Consider the following 25,312-nt stretch of genomic DNA (forward strand, 5'->3'; position numbering starts at 1 on the left):
AAGTTTATTAGCGGGTTTGCGGCCAGCCTCTAAGCTATAGACCTTGTGGACAAGCGTTCCGCAGACACAACAAGCTGTCAAGCTAAAAAGTACTGTTCGCTTATTTGTTGTGAGGGAAAAATACTATACCATAGATGATAAGTTCAAGCGAACAGGGGCTGCAAAACCCACGAGGGCCGCAAGACACCTCTGCAAATACGTTCTGCATTCTCAAATGTTTAATGCCATGGCCTTGGCCTTGGCCTTGCCTGAATCTGAATGAATGGCCCTGGCGACAGTGGCATGAGCATCCGGTGTTCAGGGGACAATTTCTGCGAATCATCAACCAACACTGTTGATGACCCACTGCTAGAGCTAGACGGCATCGTATGACTTGTCTTATACTACCATGAAACTTTGAGTTACATAGATAATTTGCCTCCTTGATTACTGTAACGATGAGTAAGTACAGTTACGGCTATTAGTACTTAACAATTAGTCAAATCGTAATTGGGCCTCGATCAGAATGAACACAGCACATAAACACCAACCTGTAGCTAGCTAGATCAGGAACTCTGAAAACCATAATGCTGATTGGGATGTCAAGAGCTCAAGATGATGGACCAGCCTGCAGACAAATGAATCGTCGCCACTGTTAATTAGACATGCAAGACGACGACGACCCTGCAGGCTTCGGTCGGTAGTTATTTTGCATTAGCAAAATACTATATCTGTCCAAAAGAATGCAACTATAGGTGGCGTGGCAATTAAAGTGATTTACGTTTGACCAAATTTCTAGTAAATAATATTTACATTTATGGCTCTAAATTAATTTATTATAAAAATACAGTTCATAATTAATCTAATGGTACTTATTAGGTATTATAAATATTTATATTTTTTATGCAGAATTAGTCAAACTTAATATACTAAAACATGACAATGTTTCAGAATTACATTCTTTTGAAACGGAGAGAGTAATGGCCCCGTTCGGCTTACCCCATATTCAGCTTGTTCGGCTTGTTTTTCCAGCCGGAACATTATTTTTCTCTCACAACAATTTAGCCAGAACAGTGTTTTTCAGCCAGATTCAGACCAACGAACGGGGCCAATATGTTTTCTGTATGATGTCAAATGAAGATACTATTTTCATCAAAGTTAGTACTCAATGAGTTACAACTTTATAGTTTTAAGTTTTTTTTACATTTGAGGTCGTTAAGGTGCTCGAAAAAATAATATAAAATTTTAGCAGCATAATAATCGCGTAATAGTGCTTATCACATTAGAAAAACATTATGGTTTCTGTATAGTGTCAAATGAAGATACATTTTATATCAAAGTTATAGCTCTCAGTGAAATCTAAAACTTTTATTTAAAAAGTTATCTAAAACAATACTTAAAGAAATTAGTGGCAAAATTGATTGGACAGGAACGCTGCAAATAAAACTGGGCTAGCATTGTATAAGGACATGTAATTTCGATCGTGGAGCCAACAAGCTAACAAACAGTCACTGCAATACATAGGAAACATTAGCAATACAGGCAACATAATTATGGACAGGTTTACCAACCAATCTGCAGCCCATTTAGAGCTGGTAGCTATCAACGGTGGTGACGGTTTCCCCACACAGAAGATAACTGGAAATTAGATGGTCTACCATCTGCAAAATTTAGGCGGGCTATGGTTATACTTTCTGTAAACTAATTGGTCAGAAACTTGTCAATTATATATTTTTAACTTGTGGTAAGGTTGAGCTGTCTATTTAGGTAGCGTTTGGTTGGGAGTCAAGGTAGAGTGGGACGGTCCTGTCTCTGGTTTATGGGACGGGATGGGGACGAGATGGCTCCATTTGCTGCTTGGTTGATGAGGGACGAGATCGACCTATTTTGTGTTTGGTTCAGAGACATAAAAAAGTGGGATGAACTACCGACAAGTGGGACCCATTTGTAAGTTTTTTTTTAATCTTTTTCCTTCTCTTGTCCTTATCTCTTCCTCTCTCTCTCCTTATCTCTTCCTCCCGATGCCTGCTCCATACCTTGGTCGCGCGTCGCCCCTCGTTTCTTCCCCAACAAGCACGGTCGTGGCCCGCCTGGGGACTCCTCTGCCGGCGAGGCTAGTTGGGCGCCCGCCCCGTGCCTCTTCCGTCCTCCGCCCCGAGCTCGGCCGCCCACTGCCATGGGCCTTCTTTGCCCCGATCTCGGCAGCGAGCCACTGAGTGCTTCCTCCGCTGGCGAGCTCAGCCACACGGCACAAGGCCGGATCCCGTCCGTGCGCTCGCAGGGTTTGGCCCACGCTGTGGCGCCGAACCTCGCTCACTCTTCCTCTTCCTCCCCCTGCTCCACCGGGCCAACGCTCGCCGCCACCTCTTCCTCGCCCGCGTGGCATGGCTGGCGGCAGAGATGAACCGCGTGGCATGGCCGGCGCCGGAGCTCACCCACATGCACCACCTCTCGCTACCCGCGCTCGTCTTCCCCGTAGTGGCTTATCCTAGGGAGGACGACTCTATCCGTCCAAAAAACAGGAACGGGAGTCACGACATCAACTGAGAATATTCCCAGATAGGACGAAGATAGGACGGCCTCACCTTTCAACCAAACAGCTCCAAAGTAGGATCATCCACTCCCATCCCACCCCCATGCCACCAATCAAACACTACCTTAGGAACTTATGGGCGGCGGCAAGGGTATGCATGGGTATTCATTGGAATACCCAAGATTTAGGTGCAAAAAATAAATATACATAGTATACATGTATAGCCTATTTTCTAATTGGCCCAAAAGCCAACAAACCAACTGGTAGCAGCGGAGCAAGCCAACGTGGTCAAGGTTCAAGCGGCCAGCTACGTGCGTACAGACCACAAGCGACTGCACCTCCCGAGTGGCGACTCCTGTCCCAATCCAGCGGGCAGCGGCGGTGGCGCGTCTCCATTTGTTGGCTGCGGCAGCGGCCGGTGGCCAGCAGCGTATCGCGGTCGCGGAGTGCAGCAGCTGGCTCTGGCCTTCGGCCCCCGGGCTCACTCGACTCGACACGACTCGCCCCCTGCCCCAGCGGTCGGTTCTAGCTCGATGGCTTCGGCCGTTCGGAGGTGGCAGCTGGCATTGAAGGCAATCAAGTAGGGGACTGCAGTCAAGCACTAGAGCCATCGATATCCATAGGCAGTTGGCACCACAGCACCCAGTAAAGATTCCATTTTCTCCTCTAATTCATTTGTTCTTGCTGCTGCTGTCCACTGGCTGCTTGCTACTTTGTTTAGTTTTTTTTTTTACATTTTGTTCTTTGTAAATTGTAATGTAGATGAAGAAGGGTACTAGCACTAGCATATTTGTATTACGGGAGAAAGCTGCAAAACTGAAAATTGTAATAGCCTTTACTGTTTTGTAACCTTTCTAAATTATTACAGATCTGCTACTAACACGGCCAGAGACCGGCATCCTTGTTTGTTAAGGCTGTGTTTGGATCATAGGATTTTCAAAAGAATATCAAAGGAATCAGCTTTCCTATACTTCTGCGTCCTGTAACAGCGTTTGGAACACAGGATTGCTTCATTCCTTTCCATAGGAAAGTTTTCTGCACCCGCACGTTTTGGAGGAAAACAAAAATCCACCGCAATCTCTTGTTTGTGTTTCCTTCACGAAGTACGAGATGAATCTAAGGCTGGCCGAAAGCTTATCACGTTTGTGTCATGGTGGATGTCTAAACTATAGTATATTTAAGAGAGATCAATGCTTATCACAACTATACTTACTGTAAACCAATAAATTCCTACGTTATTAGCATTCCTGTGTTCCAAACACCAATTCCTATAAAAATCCTGTATTTTTGAATCCTCTGTTTTACACCTCTATTCCTTTCCTATTCCTGTGTTTTCTCCAATTCCTATGTTTTACATTCCTCTGTTCCAAACAGGCCCTAAACTCTGCTTCCTCCTTAAATACAATGATACGCATCGTGCGTATTCGAAAAAGAAACAGCAAGTGGGTATTCGAGAACTTCTACTCTCTGTCTATGTAGACCATAATGCACAAGGGTCAAGTATCTTGGAGATTCATTGAAGTTGGTACACCGCAGGGGGATAAAGTGGTACGGTTACAACAAAATCTGAGAGTTTCTTTTTTCTCATGAGACTGAAAAATAGAATCCCCTGTTTTGTTTTGAAAAAAGTAGCCATACAGTGATACAGTAAGTGCAGAAACATGATGCGACCTCAGGCTGTGTTTAGTTCGTGAAATGAAAATTTTTGGATGCCACATCGGATGTTTCGGGGATGTCGGAAGGGGTTTTCGGATACTAATAAAAAAAAACTAATTACATAGCTCGCCTGAAAACTGCGAGACGAATTTATTAAGCCTAATTAATCCATCATTAGCGCATGTTAGTTACTGTAGCACTTATGGCTAATCATGAACTAATTAGTTTTAAAACATTCGTCTCGCGATTTTCAACCAAACTGTGCAATTAGTTTTTTTTCGTCTATATTTAATACTCCATACATGTGCCGGCAAGATTCGATATGATAGTTTAGGGTGAAAATTTTTGGGACTAAGGCCTTATTTAGATGTCATCCAAATTCCAAGTTTTTTCACTCTCTCCATCACATCAATTTTTAGCCGCTTGCGTGGAGTATTAAATGTAGGTAAAAAAATAACTAATTACACAGTTTAGTTGGAAATCACGAGATGAATCTTTTGAGCCTAGTTGGTCCACGATTGGACAATATTTACCAAATAAGACAAAAATGGTACTATTTATCAGGTTCAAAAAAATTTGCAAAGTGAACCAAGCCTAAACCTTGCCTCAGTCAGGTACTATAAAACCTGAACTGATGCAACCTCATTATTGAGTCAACTGCACAAACATGGATACCTTGATGGAGCCAATGTCCTTGGCGCTGGTGTGGAAGCACTGCCTGCAGCACGTAAGCCCATACTTCCAGATGAGTCCATGAGGGACCCAGCCTCGAAAACAGAAGCATATTGAGAGATACTGTACAAGGCTATTTTGTCGTATCCTAAAATATACTCTTTGAACATGTAGGTAAAAAGTGGTCATTCTGCACGTTTTTTTACAAAATAGTCTTCTATAAACAGGCCGTCTTGTTCGCTGGGCTGATAAGACATGACTGAAAGTACTGTTCGCTAATTTGTTGTGAGAAAAAAATATTATTCATTTGCTAAAAAAGTACAGTTTATAAGCCAAGCGAACAGGACAATGAACTCTTTTGTGTTGCATAGCCATCAGAAATTACAATACCTCCACACTATAAAGCTTAAAATAAACATGTGTGAGAAATTTAAGTAGAAGCAGAGCCAAAATATTTCTGTAATAGTTTTAGTGAAGCACATACTGTAAACCATCTAGTACCAACTTCTTTACCAAGAAGGGAAACCAACACGAAGAAAATATTGCAATATAGCTTGAAAATTTGTCCTCTCAATATCATAGTAGGCAGTGGCGGATGCAGAATGGAAACAAAGGGGGACTAAATAATAAAGATTTAGGGCTAGTGCTAGAGATTAATAGTGATTTAAGGCTAAGTAACCGTGCTCTAATGAAGAAATCAGGCTCACTAAGGGGTTGTAGCCCCAGCAGTCCCCCTTTGGATCCGCCCCTGACAGTAGGCGTGGGTGCTATATAGAATTAAATAAAATACCATTGACCGGTCAATAGTTTCGTGACAGTTAGAAATCATGGAGGGTTTTTTTTTTGTTAGAAGTGAAGGACATGAACAAGGGACCAGATCATTAATTCCAAAAGCCAAAATCATTCAGTTACCTCAGTATGAACATTTTATTCTCGAATACGTAGGAGAGCTACGTATCATTGTATTAAAGATAGAAAAAAAAATCGGCCCCTTACAAACACCATCACCTCACTCCAGGCCGAGAGGGGTTGTTTTCATTACATCCGAGGAATTAAAACTCTAGACAACTAAGATAGGGGTGAGACCTGACCACAAACCTCCGACTGACCAAACCAAGGTAAGCTAAGCTAGCCCAACACCGTGATCCAGACCTGAGCATGAATATAGGAACCTGGAAAGAGAACGTTTTGAAATTTACTACTCCTCTACAGTTTGCATGCTGTACATACAGTAGATAAAATCGAATAACACACCTAGCAGGCACCTGTTCCAAGCCATAAATTAACCACATTGGCACCTGCTCCAAGCCATAAATCAACCAAATTGATCTTCATATGCATTGAATCAAAGAACACACTTGGCACGCACCTGGTCCGAGTGATCGCGTGGCCGCGCATTTGTGCTGAGGTCTGTTGTGTCCCTTCACCATATTGATTCAGATTGCTGCAGCAACTCCTTGGTAACTAAGGACGGGAAACAATAACTTATATAGGACCAAACATGGAAACGGAGTACCTGAGGACGGTGCCGAGGCCGGTGATTACCAGGGGAAAGGAACTTTCAATGGTTCTGTAAATCTTGGAAGGACCAAGCAAGAAACCTAATACATCAAGCACTATGTAAAAGTTAAAATATGTACTCCCAAATTATAGCTGTAAATTAAATCTTTGTGAATTGGAGCATGCACAATGTATCCGTAAGACAAAGAAATAATGAACTAAATAGGAGGATGCACAGTTGCATTTTTTTGACAAAGTATTCATATAACAGCATCACACAATGTGTAGGTGCATTGTTGTTGACTGCTGCTAGAAAAAAACTGAAAAACTAAAGCTTAGATCAGATTACTCTCCAGAAGAATCTAAGCATGGATAAATTTCTTATAGCCCATGGTAGAATATAAAGCTGTCAAAATACGACAATACATTCTCAAGAATTTGTCAATGTTTTCAAGTCGTCTAGTCGAATCTAGTCGCCATAGGACCAACTAGGCGACTAATCTCGATTACTTGTCGACCAGACCGATTAGTCTAGCAGAGTGGATTGCTTCTCTTTCCTTTGGAACAAGAGAATAGCGGAGGGACAACAGTACAGCACAACAAGCAACCTAGCAATCTAGCAGAGAGCCAGAGAGGCTGCAGAGTCAGGGATGGGGGAGGAGGGAAGAAGATGGAGAGGGGAAAGGCACATACCGTTTCGGAGCAGCTCATCACGAAGACCGCGGCCACTTGACCTGGCAGAGGGCGCCGTTGGCTTCACAGCTCACCAGAGAGGAGAATAGCGTGCGAGGGAGAGGAATAGCACACGAGGGAGGGGAATAGCTCACGAGAGAGAGGGAATCGCGCGCGGGAAGGGGCGGAATCGCGCGCCGGAGGCAGGAAATGTGCACGTGGGAGAGTGGAGGCGCACGGGAAAAAATTGCGGCCGCCCTGCGTTTGCCACCGTGCCTCTGGTGTTTTGGGGTGCCTATTCTAACCCTAATAGGCCAAATTGAAAGCCCAATAGGACACGTATAGGCCCAGTTGAACAGGCCCAAAAAAAAATAGAGCAACCACACTGGTCGACCATGGCCTAGTCGGACGACTAATCATGATTAGTTGTCGACTAATCGGACGACCAGCTTTCTGGTCGAGCTAATCGAGTAGGACCTCCTAATCGAACACCAGAGACCGATTAGGATGAGTAATCGCGATTAATCGGACGACTTGAAAACATTGGAATTCGTACATATGCAGTAGTAATTTACACATCTTGCAAAGAACTTTTGGGTAACCCAAAAATATTAGGTTCCACACACCAACACGACAATAGAACCGTTCTTCGCACACCACCATGACAGTAGATTGGGCCAATTTCGTTGGATCAAACTGGAAGCTATAGAAAATCACTGTAATTCAACCATACCTTAGAGCAACTCCAACAGAGTTGATAAAAATAGTTGGCTAAACTCATGATTTAGCCAACCTCTAAAATAGAAACCCGAGCCAAAAAACAGAAAACTCCAATAGCCTTTCCAATAGGGTGAGACGAATGGCTAGCGGCACATGCAAGCTATACCTAGCATGCGAGAATTCCGGGTTACATGACTTACTATTTTAGAAAGTTAGATACAATAGCTATTGGACTCTCTCTTTTTTTCCCAAAATAGTCAAATATTGATTACACAACATGGATAACTGTTCTGTTGGAGTTGCTCTTACAATTGAACCACCAATCAAAATAGATGCAAACCGCATCCGTGCACATTCCCCTGGTCCAACTGGTTGCTGATTCCCACCAGAAATCGAATACCTGTGTAGAACATCAGACCTTTAGACAGTTGGGCAAGTAAATTAAAAAAATATAGCTCATATAAGGATAACTAAGTACTAAGTTCAGGGCTATGGAAATCAACGCTATGGATAGTGAAGACTGAAGAGTGAAGACCAGTTCATGTGCAATCTTTTGAGTACAGAAGCAAATAACGAATTGCAACAAATGTAAACTAAAACTCGACCTACAGCAACAAGAGAGGGAGAACCAGAGAGGAGAGAAAGGCACCACCGCAGCAGGGATGAAGAAGCAGATAGGAGGGAGGGCACGACGCGGCGAAGGGAAGCGCTCGGACACTGGGACGGAGGCTAGAATCCCCGCCCCAGCGCCGTGCGTGCTCAGCGGGCCTCCACCATCTCTCGCTCAATCGCTTGCACAAAGGGGAAGATGGGAGGGAGAGAGGATCTAGGGAGGAGCCATGAGACAGAGGAGGAGGAGAAGAGGGTGAGGTACCACCTCACCGCGCCGCCAAGCTGAGCTACCGCCGCCACCTCCAGTGAGGAACAGGCTCTACGCACAGCCGGGGTCGGTGAGCACAGGTAGGTAGGGTTTCATCGAGCAAAGGACCACACACACACTGGTAGGAGGAAGCCGCGTCGGGGGGCACCTACGCCGGTGGCCACCGGAGGGGCCCGTTCACACCACCGTGGGGCCCGTGCCGCCGCACCACCTGCTAGTGAATGCCATACGAATAGAAATATGCAGCTATAAATTCTTAAATGCTCAGGACCATTAGACCTTTTAGAATTTTTTTCAGTGCTTAAACTAATATCTGCAGATCATGTTATCCATCCCAAGCCAAGTCCCAAACAAGTAGGAGTAAATAACAAGTAATTCTGCTTCCTCCAATGGAGTATAAATTCTGTTGGGAAAATGGTTCCCAGCGGGGTAAGACGAGAGAGGTCTTTGCTCAGGCGAAGGTGGAGTTCAAAGATGAACACAGAAATGGGGTCAAGGCTCCATCAGGGTTTCATTTACTCATAGGTCTCTCTTTCTATATGGGGTTTGCTCCCCCTTTTATTGGTCACTGTACATAGGGGAGTTATTTTACATTTTTACCCAACAATCTACCAGGGCATATTTTGTGGATATGCCCATACTAGGCCTAGTCTCTGGAGGCATCTTGGGTCTTCTCTCTAACGGCACCACCTTCACTCATGGGCCTTAGCGCTGAGCCTGATGGAGGCCCATCTGTCCCTCATCACGTGCTCTCCTTCAGACCTTCTCATGTGACGGGCGGAGGTCCAGCCTTCGCCGATCCCTTTTGTCTTCCAAGCTGATCGACTGTCTTCTCTCCGATGGCCTTCACTCCGCTTTCCCCTACCCGGTCCTGAGATTAGCCCCGGGCCTTCGCCAGCGAGTCTTCGTCAGCCCTGAACCTTCGCTCCGCCATGTCTTTGTGGCCAAAGGCTTCTACAGAACCCCTGTCCAAAAAATGAAAACTATGGTAATAGTTTGTAGTTTCATTCACATACACTTCAACAGAATTATAAGAAGGGGAGCTTTTGTCTTCGCGGCCAAGATGTCTGTGTCCCAACAAATTCTCATCTCAAACACAAGCTAACATAATAATAGATCATCAAACCAACAAATCACATAGGCAGTCTGATTGGATCACTAAGGTCATGATACTTAAATGTTGAAGTGCTATTTTGCACCATCGAGCTGTTAAAGCTAGTTCCATGTGCAGAAATAGACATCCAATCTAAGCAACCAACTAGTTAACAGATAAGAGCTCTTCGGTACCCCAAAAGAAGGCTCTTGGTCCTACATTAACCTAATGATAGCATGTCTACTCGTTATACTAAACAAAAGATAGCAAAGATCTTTACTAAAATTTCACACGGGTCTGACTTGAAAGTGCAGATAGTAGTTTGTTGGTTAGGGTTGCCTGGCCCAACTCCAACTTGAATGCTTCAATCTGTTGCTTCTTGCACTTAGCATCCAGATGACAAGCCTTCTCATCACCTATGGTCATGAACGTTGCCATGATTAAGTCCCCCGAGCTATGCGTTTCGATGTACGCTTTGACTTCTTTGGCTAGGTGAGGATACAATTTTGATAGTACACTGAAGTCCCTAGATGTTGGCTCAACCCGCTCATCTTCATCAGCTTGGCCCCAGAGGATTTTAGATAGCTTAAACAATTGGTCATCAGATGGGCAGTCTTGTAAAAGGACCCTATAGTACCGTGTCCTAAGCTTGCGGATGTTGTCAGTTTGCTTGTCATCGTTGGCATCGGTTTTGTCAAAGGTGAGATTTGCCAAAAGGTGTGACGAGTTTGCCAAAGCGCGTTATGGGACTAGGCGTGCATAACCAAAGCATTAAGAATCTTGAGCTTGTCATCATAGGACCATGATAGCTTAGAACTGTGCGGCTTGGTTGATGGAGCATTCCTCCCTAGCAAGGCTTCGGCATTCATTTGAGCCCCTATCTCCTCGTCCTCTGGTCTCGATCTAAGGGTAGTGGGGGACCCAGGATTTGGTCAAGAGTAGGGCCAACTTTTAGTAGCAGAAGACTAAAGATACACCATGGTCTATATGTGTGCGTCACATAGAAAAAACTATTCTTATAAAAAGTTTATAAATAATGAGGTTCTTCAACTACATTATTAGTACTAAAAAGATTACAAATTACAAATTACGAAGTTTTTCAACTATACATTATTAATACTATACAGTAGCTAAGCAAATAACCTTAGTGACAATTTGGGTCCTAATTTTAGATTTGTAATTGGAATCAAAGCTCTACAAAGGGTTGAAACTAGAAACTCAGAACAAAATTAGTAGAGAATTATAGTAACAATTGTTGGCACTTAGGTTGTGAACAAGTTAGGGGCGAGTAGAGAGGAGAGAGGTGGCGGCTAGGATTTGCAAATGAGGTGAAGGGAGAGAGAACCCTTATCTCATGCTCTTGGACACTATATATAGGCAATAACAACTTACAAGCAGCCCCTCAATGGAGGATGATGTCACAAGCTACTACATTAACCCCTATTAGGCCTCTTCTAGGGGCAGGATTGGCCCAAATGTCATATGTGCGCCTGCAACAACTAGTGGCGGAGCATTGAAAGCCATGTGTCTGGTTTTGGATAATTGAGACAACTGAGTAGACTAATCTTCACTCTAGGGTTGTGAATGAGATAGGTTAGGTCCACATCCAAGATTGAGCAAGGATGTCACACATGGTTATGTTGATGGCCACAAGTGATGATCAAGTGTTCAATTCTTGGAAAAGAAGAAAGAGAAAAAAACAAAATGCAAGGGCTCAAGGCAAAGGTATAAGCTAGAGCATTTTGGTTTGCCGGTCAAGACATAATAGAGTGTGTGATCGGGTTTAGGATAGATAGCCATACTATTAAGAGGGAAACTTGAAGTTCAAAATGGTTATCTAAGTGCCACAAGGTGAATTGATTCAATGCATATGCATTAGTCCTAGTGAGTACGCTAAAAAGCCTTTCAAAAATGCTAACTCACGTGCAAAGTGTTTGGGACACTTTGGAGTTAGTACATGACAAAAGGGGTTGAAGAAAAGACCATGAGGTGTTGTCTTAGGGTCATCGGACCCTACTAAGAGTGTTAGACCAGCACCTGCCCAGGTCCAATGGCTTACCTAGCATGGCGCACGCAGCAGAGGGCCTGAGTCTCATCGGACTCTAGCCTATGGTTTGACGGTCCTCAAATAGGATGCTAACACGGTTCACATGCGGGTTTGCACAAGAGAGAGTGCAGACTCATTTGACTATGGTCGTCGGACCCGACGCTTGGTCCGACAAAGGGCGTCTGCCTAGTCTGGCTTGTGATTTTTTATTCTAGAACCTTTCTGTTCTGTGTCAGACGTTGAGGCGCTGATGGTCCGAGGGCATCGGACCTAGGGCGTCAGCCCTTGCGCTAATGCTAGCATAGAGAGCCATTGGGCAATAATGACTACTTTCAAAGTTTGACTCCACGTGGCACTAGGAGAGGGCGTGTAGTCTTTGATCCGACAACCTCTACGGTCGGTCTACGGCTGAAGAAAATGGCCAACGGCCACTTGGCTCCAAGGGGGGTGATAAATAGTGGATGGCTGGCCTTGGCTGGTCTCTCTTGGCACTTTTATGAATTATACACCCTTGTGAGCCTAAGCTCACATCTCCCTCTTATCTCCTTGGTCATTGCTTCATCCTAAGTGAGATTGGGAGTGACCCTATTGAATTTGCATTAAGTTGAGGCATCTAGTGGCACTAGTGATCATTTTGGCCATGGGATTCTTGTTACTCTTGGTTGTTGCCACCACCTATACGGCTTAGACGCAGTGGAGGATCGTTAAGCCTCATTGGTGATTGTTGTCCCCATAGAAGATTTGCAAAGAGCAACTTTAGTGAAGTTATGGCTAGTTGGAGTGCACTTCTTAGGTGATTCTATTATGGCGCTGTTGGCATTTCTTAGCGCAATCACCAAGTGAGGAGGTTTTAAGTCCATCACCGGCAACGACGCCAGAAATGTCTGTTGGTATTTCTTAATACCATTACTAAGATTGAGTTAATCTTAGCAACGCCGCCAAGAAACACCAACTATGATAGTTCTTAACGATTACAGAGAATATCCGCAAGCGCACGAATCTATCATTATAGCATTTCACCCAAAAGTATTCAGGGTATCGTTATTTATATTTTCCCAAAGGAGGGCAAGGTATAAGAGTCTAGCATAGATATAAACATGATTACATACTTGCATAGTGGACCATAGTACATGACAGGGGTAAAGACGGTATTTCATGGATAGTGGACACATATCTGGGCCAACCTCAAGGATAAATGGAAGACAAAAAATAAAAGAATGTTTCTACATGGAGCCAGCGTGTTCTAATATAGCTGTGCAAAGAACAGTTAATGAACATACAAGTTACATGACTAGAGTTAGAACTAAGTGTGAGATGGACGAGGAGATCTCTAGGCACTGGTCTGCCAGCAAGCCAGAGAGACTTTAAGACTCCTACACAATACCCAGAAGTGGGGGATTACAAGGGATAGACAGGGCTATCACCACCTGCTGCCTATCCCTCAACCGTGGGATACCATTGAAAGCTCTTGTTTGATTTTGGTGAATTGATGAAACCCTAAGTGCTAACCTAGTTTATCAAAGTGATTATGAGATAGGTAGCACTACTCCAAGTGATGAAGCAAATGAAGATCATGACATGATGATGGTGATGGCATGGTGATGATCAAATGCTTGGACTTGGAAAAGAAGAAAGAAAAACAAAAAGCTCAAGGCAAAGGTGAAATTGATAGGAGCTTTTCGGTTTAGTGATCGAGACACTTAAAGAGTGTGATCACATTTAGGATCGATAGCCGTACTATTAAGAGGGGTGAAACTTGTATCAAAATGTGGTTATCAAAGTGCCACTAGATGCTCTAACTCATTGCATATGCATTTAGGATCTAGTGGACTGCTAACACCCATGAAAACATTTGTGAAAATATGCTAACACATGTGCACATGGTGATACACTTGGTGGTTGGCACATTTGAGCAAGGGTGGTGAAGTTGGTGAAATGAAGGAGGTGATAGTCACTAAAAAACAGTGACCAGACGTTGGTCACGTGGTGACCGGACTCGGGGGAGCAGCGTCCGATCATTTATAAAAAGTAGTGGAGTGCTTGGGCTACTCTCGGCCTAAGACCGGACGTAGGTGATTGGACTCTGGTTGAACACTATTCAACATTCGGTCTTGCTGACATGGCGATGCACAGAGAAAAGGGTGAGTGACCAAACACTGGGCAAGTCCAGTCAGGCATGACCGGACGTGTCTGGTCACGAAAAACCGTCTCTAGAACCTTACTAGAAATGACCGGACTCCGGTGATGGAGCATTCGGTCACTTTGAGCAGCGCGTTTGGTCGCAACTTAACATGTGGCGCAAAGCAGACTAGCCATTGAGATCATGTGGACGAGGTTAAACTAAGGGGCCACATAGCATGCATCGCACGACCGGACGCTGGGTGGCCTACATCCAATCACCCCGGCCTGCATGTCCGATCGGTGCGTAGTAGGATGCTTTGTGAGCCCAATGGCTCTATTTCATTGGGGGCTCTATTTAAAGGCATGTGGCCGGCTCTAGCTCACTCTCTTCTCCATTTGCATTGACATAGCAACCTTGTGAGCTTAGCGAAAGCCCTCCCACTCATCTCCATCATTGATTTATCATCTTTAATAGGCTATTCACCCCCCTCTAGCCATTAGGACCTTTCAAGTGGTATTAGGGCAGTGGTCACCATGATTTGAGGCTTAACAACCTTTGGTGTCAGAATGGCTCAAATCAACAAAACCAAGAAGCCACCCCCCCCCCCAATTTGATGGCTCCAACTATCCCTATTGGAAGGCTAAGATGACAATATATATCAAGTCAATTAATAGAAAGGTTTGGAAGGTGGTGGAGACCAAGATTGAGATTGATGATGAAGAGGCTCCCACTACTGCCGAAGAGATGCTACTCCAAAATAATGACATTGCTCTTAGTGCCATCCATGATGCTTTGGATGAGAGAACATTTGAGCAAATCAAGAACATTGAGAGAGCTCATGAGGCATGGAAGAAGTTGGAGGAATCATTTGAGGGCACTCAAGCCGTGAAGGGTGCAAAGTCATACATTCTCAAGGAGAAGTTTGCAAGCTTCAAGATGAAGGAGGATGAGAGTGTGCCTGAGATGTTCCATAGGCTTCAAGTGCTTGTCAATGATCTCAAAGCATTTGGAGAAGAGGTGAAGGACAAGGACTTCTCCCATAAGTTCTTGAGATGCTTACCCTCAAGATTTGGCACATTGGTCACTATTCTAGTGAGGAGTGGTTTGGACACCATGACACCAAACCAAGTGTTGGGAGATATAATGACTGATGATACATATAGAGATGATGATGAGAAGGAAGAAAAGGAGAAGAAAGATGAGAAGAAGAAGAGTGTGGCATCAAGGCCATATCATCCAAGGGCAAGGCAAAGCAAGAATAATCAAGTGAAGATGAAGACTTGAGCTTTGATGAGACGGATGATGAGAAGATGGCTCTCTTTGTCAAGAGATTTGGCAAGTTCATGATGAAGAAGGGCTACCATGCTATAAGAAAGAAGTCTTCATCCAAGAACAAGAAAGAGTCAAGAAGGTGTTTCAATTGCGGAAGTAAAGATCATCTTGTTGTTCAATGCCCATACAATAGTGACAATGATTGATGAGGACATGACACCCTTGCATATGACCATGTTTGGTGCATGGTATGGAGCGGTAGGAGGCCAGCAAGGGTGTCCAAGTCAAGAAGGAGGTCTGGGGCTAATTCGGTTCGAATCCCCGAGGTGGAGGCCCAAAGCAACTCAAGTTTGAGTCTGCCTCGGCCTCCAGGATCAGTCTGCCTTAAACTGGTCACCCAGGACGCATCCGGACTCTGTTTTCGACAATCCACATATGGTTGGAAAGCTAATTTGATAAGTAAGCCAATCCAAGTAGTCTTAGGTCAAAAGACCTTGGGAATCAATGGGAATTGTCAAAACAAGTCAGTGTCTAGAATCTGTCAGGGTGCTGCGACACCGTCTTTTGGTCTGTTGGAACGTGTATTGTGTTTGGGCCCATTAAGAGGCGCGTCTAGGGGGTGACGCCCAAGACTCTATAAATAGCAGTCATCACTCTCCTTAGGGTTTGAGTTTTGTTTAGTTCTTGATTTTCTCGTGAAACAGACATTGTTTTGCTGCAACTGTGCCGCCAAGGCTGCTTGCTGTGAACTAGGGCCCCAGTTGTTGATCTTGTTCACCTGTGGCGATTAGTCCTTTCGAATAAAGACTTGAACTCCTTCTTGTTATCATAAGCCTAATATTTATTTGCAATTTCAGATTGCGTTCATCCCGTTCTTGCTTGTGTTCTCGATTCACTTGCAGGAAAGCCTTTTAGGCAAGGTCAATCGCGTTCGTGTGGTTGATAACCAACGGAGCAGTGGTGTAACGGTTGCGGGGATCTAAATCAGCCTTGGTTCGAAGCCTAGATCGTGAACGTTGAGTTTCCACCAATCGATGCTATCATACCTTTTGAAAGATCAGGCCTAGTCTACATCAAGTGGTTTTAGAGACCTTGTTGCCCATTAAGTATAACTTTGTTTTCCCCTTTAGATTGTTACTGTTTTTGCATTACCTATAGTCCATAAAAAGCCAAAAAAATTATACACCGCCACCTATTTCCTGTCCTATAGTCTTGTTGTGCCGTGCAATTTCATCTCTGTTTTGCGTTGTTGAGTTTGTGTCCTAGGATAAGTTCTGGTTGTTGGTTTTAGATCGTTTTTTAGTCCAGTTTGTGTCTTTCCCTTTGTTTTTCATCATAATCCGTGAACAACTTCAAGTCTTGCTGTGTTTCCTTTGTATCCATCAAACTCTAATCCACGGCATCTAATTTGTTACACTTATCTTTACTATTTGCATCTATCCATAGCCGCCGCAACAACTTTTGCGCGCATTGTTCCTGTTTTGTCCTCTAATTCGGAGTCAGTTCGTAAAACTGGTCTAGTTTTCGCATACGAACTCGGATTTTGACGTTCCATATATCAAAATCAATCAGAAAATTTTTTTGGATCCGTCCGCCCCCAACGTTGCTGGGTTTGGAAATTTTTATTTTGGCCAAAAACTAGTCACAAGATCATCTTTTCGTGGTCACAAGCTTTTTGTCGATTTTGAGCACATCTTCTGAAATTTCCACAGGCCACGCCTTTCACTTGTTTAAGCTCATATTTTCTGTGGTTACTTCTTTTGTGCTCCTAAGTGAAGAAAAAATATCAAAAAAAGAAAAAGTCAAAGAATCGCAAAAAAACAACGACAGCCCAAAAATAGAGAAAAAAGAGAGGGACAAAAGTGGAACAATATCTAGAGGAGCACATAGAGAGTGTCATTTGAGCTGTGTTTGCGTGTGCTGATTTCTACCTTATTTCTAATCATATTCCTGCTGTTCACATCACTTGATATATCTGGTACTTAGAATGTGAGTAGGCTAGCAACTAAGACAAGTACTTGGGATCCTTATTCAGTTTTGCTATTCAGTTGTGAATTTTGCTATTCCTTGCTACTATATTGTGTCTGTCCAAGCTCTACTTTCTTCTAACCATGTACAGGTTCGCCTTTCAACTATTACACTCAAGCTACGACGGTATCATAGTCACCGACCGATTGCACCGCCTATTGCTTTGGTAAGAACACTTGTTCTATAGCTTTTTCTAAGTTCCTCATGACCCTATTCTATGTTCCTAAGCAAGATAACATCATTAGGTAGTAGTCTATTCTCAAAAGTATGAAAAGGATCGCTTAAGAACGAGCTCACCTCTAAATTGAGTTGACGCATTTGAGCTCGGGTCATTGGACCTTGCATAATGATTGGAGGACCAGCGGGTACATCGAAAGGAGTGATGTCCTCATCATCCTCCCCCTCTTGAAACCGAGTCGTCCTCGACTCAAGCTCATCTTCTACCAAATAAGGTTTCAAATCTGCAATGTTAAAGGTGGGACTAACCCGAACTCCGGTGGTAACTCAAGTTTGTAGGCATTATCATTTATTTTATCAATTATTTTATAAGGACCAGCTGCTCTTAGCATTAATTTAGACTTACGCAGCTCAGGAAATTTATCATTTCTCAAATGTAACCAAACCAAATCACCGGTTCAAGTTTAATTTCTTTTCTGCCTTTACTACTAGCAATTCTATACTTTTCATTCATTCTTTCAATATTTGCTTTAGTTGTTTCGTGCAACTTACGAATGAAATCAGCACGCTCTCTAGCATCACTATGTGTTCTCACAGTGGTAGGTAAAGGCAAAAGATCAATAGGAGCCCGGGGGTTAAAACCATACACTACCTGAAAGGGACTTACCTTGGTGGTGGAATGTTCCGCCCTATTATATGCAAACTTCACATGCGGCAAACACTCTTCCCACATCTTCAAATTGCGCTTCAAAATTGCCCTCAACATGGTGGACAATGTTCGATTCACTACCTCAATTAGTCCATCAGTTTGGGATGACATGTTGTAGAAAACAGCAGCTTGGTCCCCAATTTAATCCACAAAGTGTGCCAAAAATGGCTCAAGAATTTTGCATCGCGATCTGAAACAATAGTAGAAGGCATACCATGCAAGCGAACGATTTCTTGAAAGAAAAGGTCAGCAATATGAACAACATCGTCGCTCTTATGACAAGGAATAAAATGTGCCATCTTAGAAAAACGATCAACCACCACAAAAATACTATCCCTCCCCCTCTTAGTCCTTGGCAAACCCAACACAAAATCCATAGAAATATCAGCCCAAGGAGTAGAAGGAATAGGAAGAGGCATATACAAACCATGTGGGTTCAACCGTGACTTAGCTTTTTGACATGTAGCGCACCGAGCCATGTACCATTCTACATCTCGCCTCATCCTTGGCCAAAAGAAATGTGTGGACAACACCTCCTTCGTCTTCTTAGCACCAAAATGTCCCATCAATCCGCCTCCATGTGCCTCCTGCAACAACAAAAGACGAACGGAGCCAACTGGAATGCATAGGCGGTTAGCTCTAAACAAAAACCCATCATTGATCATAAACTTATTCCATGTACGCCCCTCTCTACAATTCAGCAACACGTCCTTAAAATCATGATCAAGCGCATATTATTCTTTTATTAATTCAGGCCCAAAAATCTAATAATCAAGTTGGGACAGGAAGGTATATCGTCTAGACAAAGCATCAGCAATCACATTATCCTTCCCTTTCTTGTGTTTGATAATATAAGGAAAAGATTCAATAAATTCAACCCATTTAGCATGCCTACGATTCAGATTATGTTGAGAGCGAAGATACTTAAGCGATTCATGATCAGAATGAATAACAAATTCTTTAGGCCACAAATAATGATGCCACGTCTCTAAAGAACAGACAAGTGCATACAATTCCTTATCATACATGGAATAATTCAGAACAAGGCCATACAATTTTTCACTAAAGTAAGCAATGGGTTTACCATCTTGCATCAAAACACCCCTAATGCGAACTCCACTAGCGTCACATTCTAGCTCAAAAGTCTTACCAAAGTTTGGAAGTTGCAACAATGGTGCGTGTGTGAGCTTGTCCTTCAAAGTATCAAAGGACTCCTCATGTGCCTTTCCCCAATGAAACACCACCCCTTTCTTCGTCAACTCATGCAATGGGGCAGCAATGGTGCTAAAATCTTTGATGAAGCAGCGATAGAATCCTGCAAGACCAAGAAAACTCCTCACTTGTGTGACGGTTTGGGGGAACTAGCCAGCTCTTTATGGCTTCAATTTTTATCTCATCCACCTCAATTCCCTATGGAGTTACAACATAGCCAAGAAAAGAAACTCGATCCGTGCAAAAGATGCACTTCTCAAGGTTACCAAGTAATCGTGCATCACGTAAAACATTAAAAACAGCATGTAAGTGATCCATATGTTCAACAAAAGACTTGTTGTAAATCAATATATCATCAAAGTAAACTACCACAAAATGACCAATAAAAGTTCTTAAAACCTCATTCATTAAGCGCATGAAAGTGCTAGGTGCATTTGTCAAACCAAAAGGCATTACTAACCACTCATACAATCCGAATTTGGTTTTAAACGCGGTTTTCTATTTATCTCCAAGTTTCATTCTAATTTGGTGGTAGCCACTTCGCAAATCAATCTTGGTGAAAAATATAGAGCCACACAACTCATCAAGCATGTCGTCTTGCCTAGGAATAGAATGATGATACCGAATAGTAATATTATTGATGGCTCTACAATCAACACACATACGCCAAGTTCCATCTTTCTTAGGAACCAAAAGTATAGGAATGGCACAAGAACTAAGGCTTCCACATATATACCCGTGGTCCAAAAGGTCTTGGATTTGCCACTGAATTTTCTTAGTCTCCTCAGGATTGGTTCGATAGGCAGCACGGTTGGGCAAGGTTGCTCCCGGAATCAAATCAATTTGATGCTCTATCCCTCTCATAGGTGGCAGCCCCCGGGGTATCTCAGCTAGAAAATTTTCCTCATATTCCCGCAAAAGGTTAGTGACAGCAGGAGGCACCGAGCTAACAATATCATCAAGCGAAAACATAGCTTGTTTGCATACTAAAGCATAGCAAATATCATCGTCAAAATTTTTAGCAGTCACATTTTGTTGCAAGCATAACACCACCCTTCAATTTAATCCCCTCGACCTTAGAAATAGATGTAGACTTATCCTTTTTAGGTGGTAGAATAGAATTAGCAACTTGCTGATTTTCAGATTGAACATCATTCAAACTAGCAGCATGTTTCTCTATCAGCTTGTACAATTTGAGCAAGGGTCAATGGTACCAAAATAATTTTCTTTCCTTTATGCACAAAAGTGTATTTATTACTTCTACCATGGTGTGTAGCATCATTGTCATGTTCCCAAGGGTGACCCAATAAGAGTGAACAAGCTTGCATAGGTACCACATCACAATCAACAGAATCAACATAAGAACCAATGGAAAATGAAACTATGTAAGTTTGTGTTACCTTTGCTTTTCTAGAATCATTTAGCCACTAAATATGGTATGGACGTGAGTGTGGGTGTGTGGTCAAGCCAAGCTTCTTGACCAAATCAGAACTCACCAAATTATTGCAGCTACCTCCATCAATAATGACACGTGCTCGACGGTTGCTGATGACGAAGAAAATCTAGAACAAGTTATGGCGTTGTAGCTTCTTAGGTTGTTGTACTTGTGAGTTGAGCACCCACTATACAATGATGCTCCTATAGGCCGCCGTGGCCTCGTCACCAAGGACTTCACTGCCCTCCTCATCTATATCTTCGTCTTCTTCATCTTCAATGTCAGAGGTACTGATGTAACCATCTTTTGTAGCAATGTTTGCCCGCTAACTTGGGTAGTCCTTCTGCACATGGCTAATTCCATGGCAGCGGTGGCACTGAATGCCCAAACTGCATCCCGTCGATGCAACAGATGAGGCACTCTTGGTAGGCACCTATAAAGAATTTTTACCAGAATCTGAAGGTCGTGTGGGAGGTGCCTTAGGTGTAGCGGTAACTCCAGAGGCTGCTAGTCGCTTGCTTGCTAGTGGAGGTGCCCAAAAAGTGGTTGGCTTGGTCAGCCCCGAAGATGGTGCCGAGTGTGGCATGTATGTGGTGCTGACCTTGCTCTTGCTCTGCTGTTCATGCCCCTGTAATTCCTTTTCTGCAAGCATAACGAACTGAAACAACTGGTTGACAGTGTGAAATTCTTTATAATCAACAATGTCCTAAATCTCGCGCCTCAAACCCGAATAAAAATGACAAATGGAATATTCGTTCCCCTCCATAACACTACAATGCATCAATCCCTTTTGGAGCTCACCATAGTAATCCTATATAGATTTCTCTCCTTGTTCTAAACACATCAATTTCTTATGCAAGCCTCTATGATAAGGAGGAACAAAACGATCACGCATAGCTATCTTAAGTTCTTCCCACGTACCAGGTAAAGCATCCTGTGCAGCTAGCCCATTCCACCAAATAATGGCAAAGTCCTTAAACTCACTAGTAGCTTGTCAAACTCTATGTTGCTCAGGCACAAGGTGGGCACTAAACTTTTGTTCTACCATCATCTCCCAATCAAGATATCCCTCAGCATCATAATGACCCGAAAAAGATGGTATTGTGAACTTAATCCTAGCGTAAGGATTATTGGGCACACGATGATTATTACTTGATGGTGGTGGACACCACCCATACCTGTCATGTTGCGGCGAAGACGTCATTATAATCTTGCTTGTTGGAAGGCTGCTCGATCTATGTTCCCATTGGCACCATACACCATGTCTTCTAGAAAGAGACCATCAGTGTTACTGCCGGAGACATCGTTGTTGACCGCGACAAAGGTTTCCAACTCAGTAACCTTATCGATTAGCGTGGAAATTCGTTTGTCCAGTCTCTCCATGATGTTGCCAATGTTGAGTTCAATGAGTGCATCAGTGACGGCATTTCTGATGGCCTCATTCATCCTTTTTTGGGCATTCTCTACAGCAGCTTCTAGTTGCTCTTGGCTGACACACTCGTTGAAATCCTTGGGACTGTTATCTCCAGTCTGTTCACCTCCTGCCATTGTAAACACAAAAACAGGAACAAACGGTGAAAGTTATCCCTACCAAATGACTACGTGGTTGCAGTGGTGTCACTTTTCACAGCAAGTGGAAGCGTCTTACCAAGCTCTTACAAAGTTCTTACCAACACAAGCAGTGGGCGGTACAACCGGCGGCTGGTTCGTGATACCTGTGAGGTAGTGGTACTGAGATTACAAGTGCCTGTTTTAGTACTGATCTAAAGAGTTTGTGGAGCTTGGAAGGCACACAAAGAATAATATGTATATTTGGCACACAAGTCAGTAACAAAAAGTAATGCTGAATTGTAGTCCAAAGTACCTGTTCTCATTGCTGGTCTAAAATGTTCCAAGTGCCAGGTGTGTGACAAACAAGTATGGTGGATAGCAAGGTGCCAGGTGTGTGACAAACAAGTGTGGTGGATAGCAAGAGCAACACGACCAAGGAACCAGATAGCACATGCTAACACAACTCACTTTGGCCTTCTCTATGTGCTCCTCTAGATATTGTTTCACTTTTGTTCCTCTCTTTTTTCTCTATTTTTGGGCTGTCGTTGTTTTTTTGGGATTCTTTGACTTTTTATTTTTATTTTTTTATTTTTTTTCTTCACTTAGGAGCAAAAAATAAGTAATCACAGAAAATATGAGCTTAAACAAGTGAAAGGCGTGGCCTGTGGAAAATTCAGAAGACGTGCTCAAAATTGACAAAAAGCTTGTGACCACGAAAAGAGGATCTTGTGACCAGTTTTTGGCCAAAATAAAATTTTTTGAACCCAACAATATTTGGGACAAGCGGATCCAAAAAAATTTTCTGATCAATTTTGATATATGGAATGTCGAAATCTGAGTTCATATGCAAAAACTAGATCAGTTTTGAGAACTAACTCCGAATGAGAGGACAAAACGGGAACAATGCGCGCAAAATTGGTCACGGCAGCAAGGATTCGATGGAAATGATGGGGAAAAACACACGAACTAGACTCTAACATGACCTAACTAGTAACAAGACCTCAACTAGGACATAAACTCAACACGACGTACTCTGAAACTAAAATATGCAAAGGCTATGGCGCGGAAGGTTCTAGGATAGGAATAAAACGAGTATGGCACTGGACTATGGGACGAATGCGAAACACTCAAAACTAGGTGATAAATGTGAACCTGATGATATACCTTAGCTCTGATACCACTTAAAGGGGATGGGGATCCTGATCTTCTGTCAGGTAGAGGTAACTATCGTTGTGGTAGAGAATCACACATCGATCCGGCTTCAGATCGAAAGATCGAACCCTACAATCTTAACACCACAACTCCTCTGGTTATCAACCGAGATATAGATCTAGTTGACCTTGCTAAGAAGGCTAACCCCTACCTGTACAACAAAGAACACAAGCAAGAGCAAGAAAGAAAACAACCAAATTCCAGATGAATGATTAATCTCACAATGTTGGGGTCTCACAAACCGATGAACGGCGAAACTGTTCTTGACAGATTAATCTAAGCAAAACATAAACCCTAATGGAGGGGTGGTGGCTGTTTATAAAGACTCTAGGGTCATGCAAAGACCCCAGGACATGCCCCCTAATGGGCCCAAACATGATACACGGTCCAACGGACTAAAAACGGTGTCGTAGCTCCCTGATAGATTCTGGATGCTGACTTGTTTCGACGATTTCCATTGATTCTGAAGGGCTTTTGATGTGAGACCACTTACATTGGCTTCCTTATCTAATTAGCTTTCCATCTATAGGTGGATCATAAAAAATGGAGCCTAGACGCTCCTGTGTGACCAGTTTTATGACAGACTGGTCCTAGAACCCGAGATGGGCTCCAACTTCAGTTGGACTAGGCCTACAGCTTGTGTTGGTCGTCCTTGCTGGTCTTCTCCACCTCTATACCATTCTCCAAGTTCCTCATGACCCTCTTCTATGTTCCTAAGCAAGATAACATCATTAGGTAGTATATTCTCAAAAGTATGAAAAGGATCGCTTAAGAATGAGCTCACCTCTAAATTGAGTTGACACATTCGAGCTCGGGTCATTGGACCTTGCATAACGGTTGGAGGACCAGCGGGTACATCTGAAGGAGTGATGTCCTCATCAGATCCTCACCCCATTGATTGACATTAATAATCTCAACCTATCTACATTTTAAACCTTTGTGGTCATTGATGACAAAGGAGGAGAAATAGTGTACAAAGATAGTGAAAAGATAACAAAGGGGGAGAAATTGAGAAATTAACATAGGGGGAGAGATATGACAAAGGAAGGGGATCAATTAAAATTTTAAGCACACAAGTAGGGGGAACAAGCTCATAAACTTGGTGGATGCATTTGAATGTGTATTTCATATGTTTGCTTGCATGGCACAAGTTTTAAATTTCAATATCCATTGTGTGGTGTATGCTAGTTGTAGGTTTGAATGATGAAATGAAAAACTAGCATGCATAGGTTAAGTAACTAGACTCATGCTCACATTATGAAAACTAGACCCTTACTTCTAATGTTGATCTCACGGGGTATTCTAGTTTTTGTGTATGTCTAGTTACTAATGGTGCTAAGGATGGTATATTGGCGCACTACGATTGGTATCACGCTTCAAAGGTCCATCTTTTATACCATAGCATCATTTGGTAGACATTGGCTCCTATATTTCCTATATAAGCATATATGCAAGCTACAATCTAAACTCTTAGCACATATGTAGGGGGAGCAATTGCTACCATTTAGGGTTCATGAAACTTGTCCATATCCTTTTACACATGGTAAATATGCTTGGGCAAGCAACATGGATTCAATTAAATTTCAATTCATATCTTTGTGTAAGGGTTGTCATCAATTACCAAAAAGGGGGAGATTGAAAGCTCTAGTTTGGTTTTGGTGAATTGATGAATCCCTAAGTGCTAACCTAGTTTGTCAAAGTGATTATGAGATAGGTAGCACTACTCCAAGTGATGAAGCAAATGAATATCACGACATGATGATGGTGATGGCATGGTGATGATCAAATGCTTGGACTTGGAAATGAAGAAAGAAAAACAAAAAGTTCAAGGCAAAGGTGGAA

The sequence above is a fragment of the Miscanthus floridulus genome, chromosome 5 (genome assembly GCF_019320115.1).
Source record: "Miscanthus floridulus cultivar M001 chromosome 5, ASM1932011v1, whole genome shotgun sequence".
In the NCBI taxonomy this organism is placed as follows: domain Eukaryota; kingdom Viridiplantae; phylum Streptophyta; class Magnoliopsida; order Poales; family Poaceae; genus Miscanthus; species Miscanthus floridulus.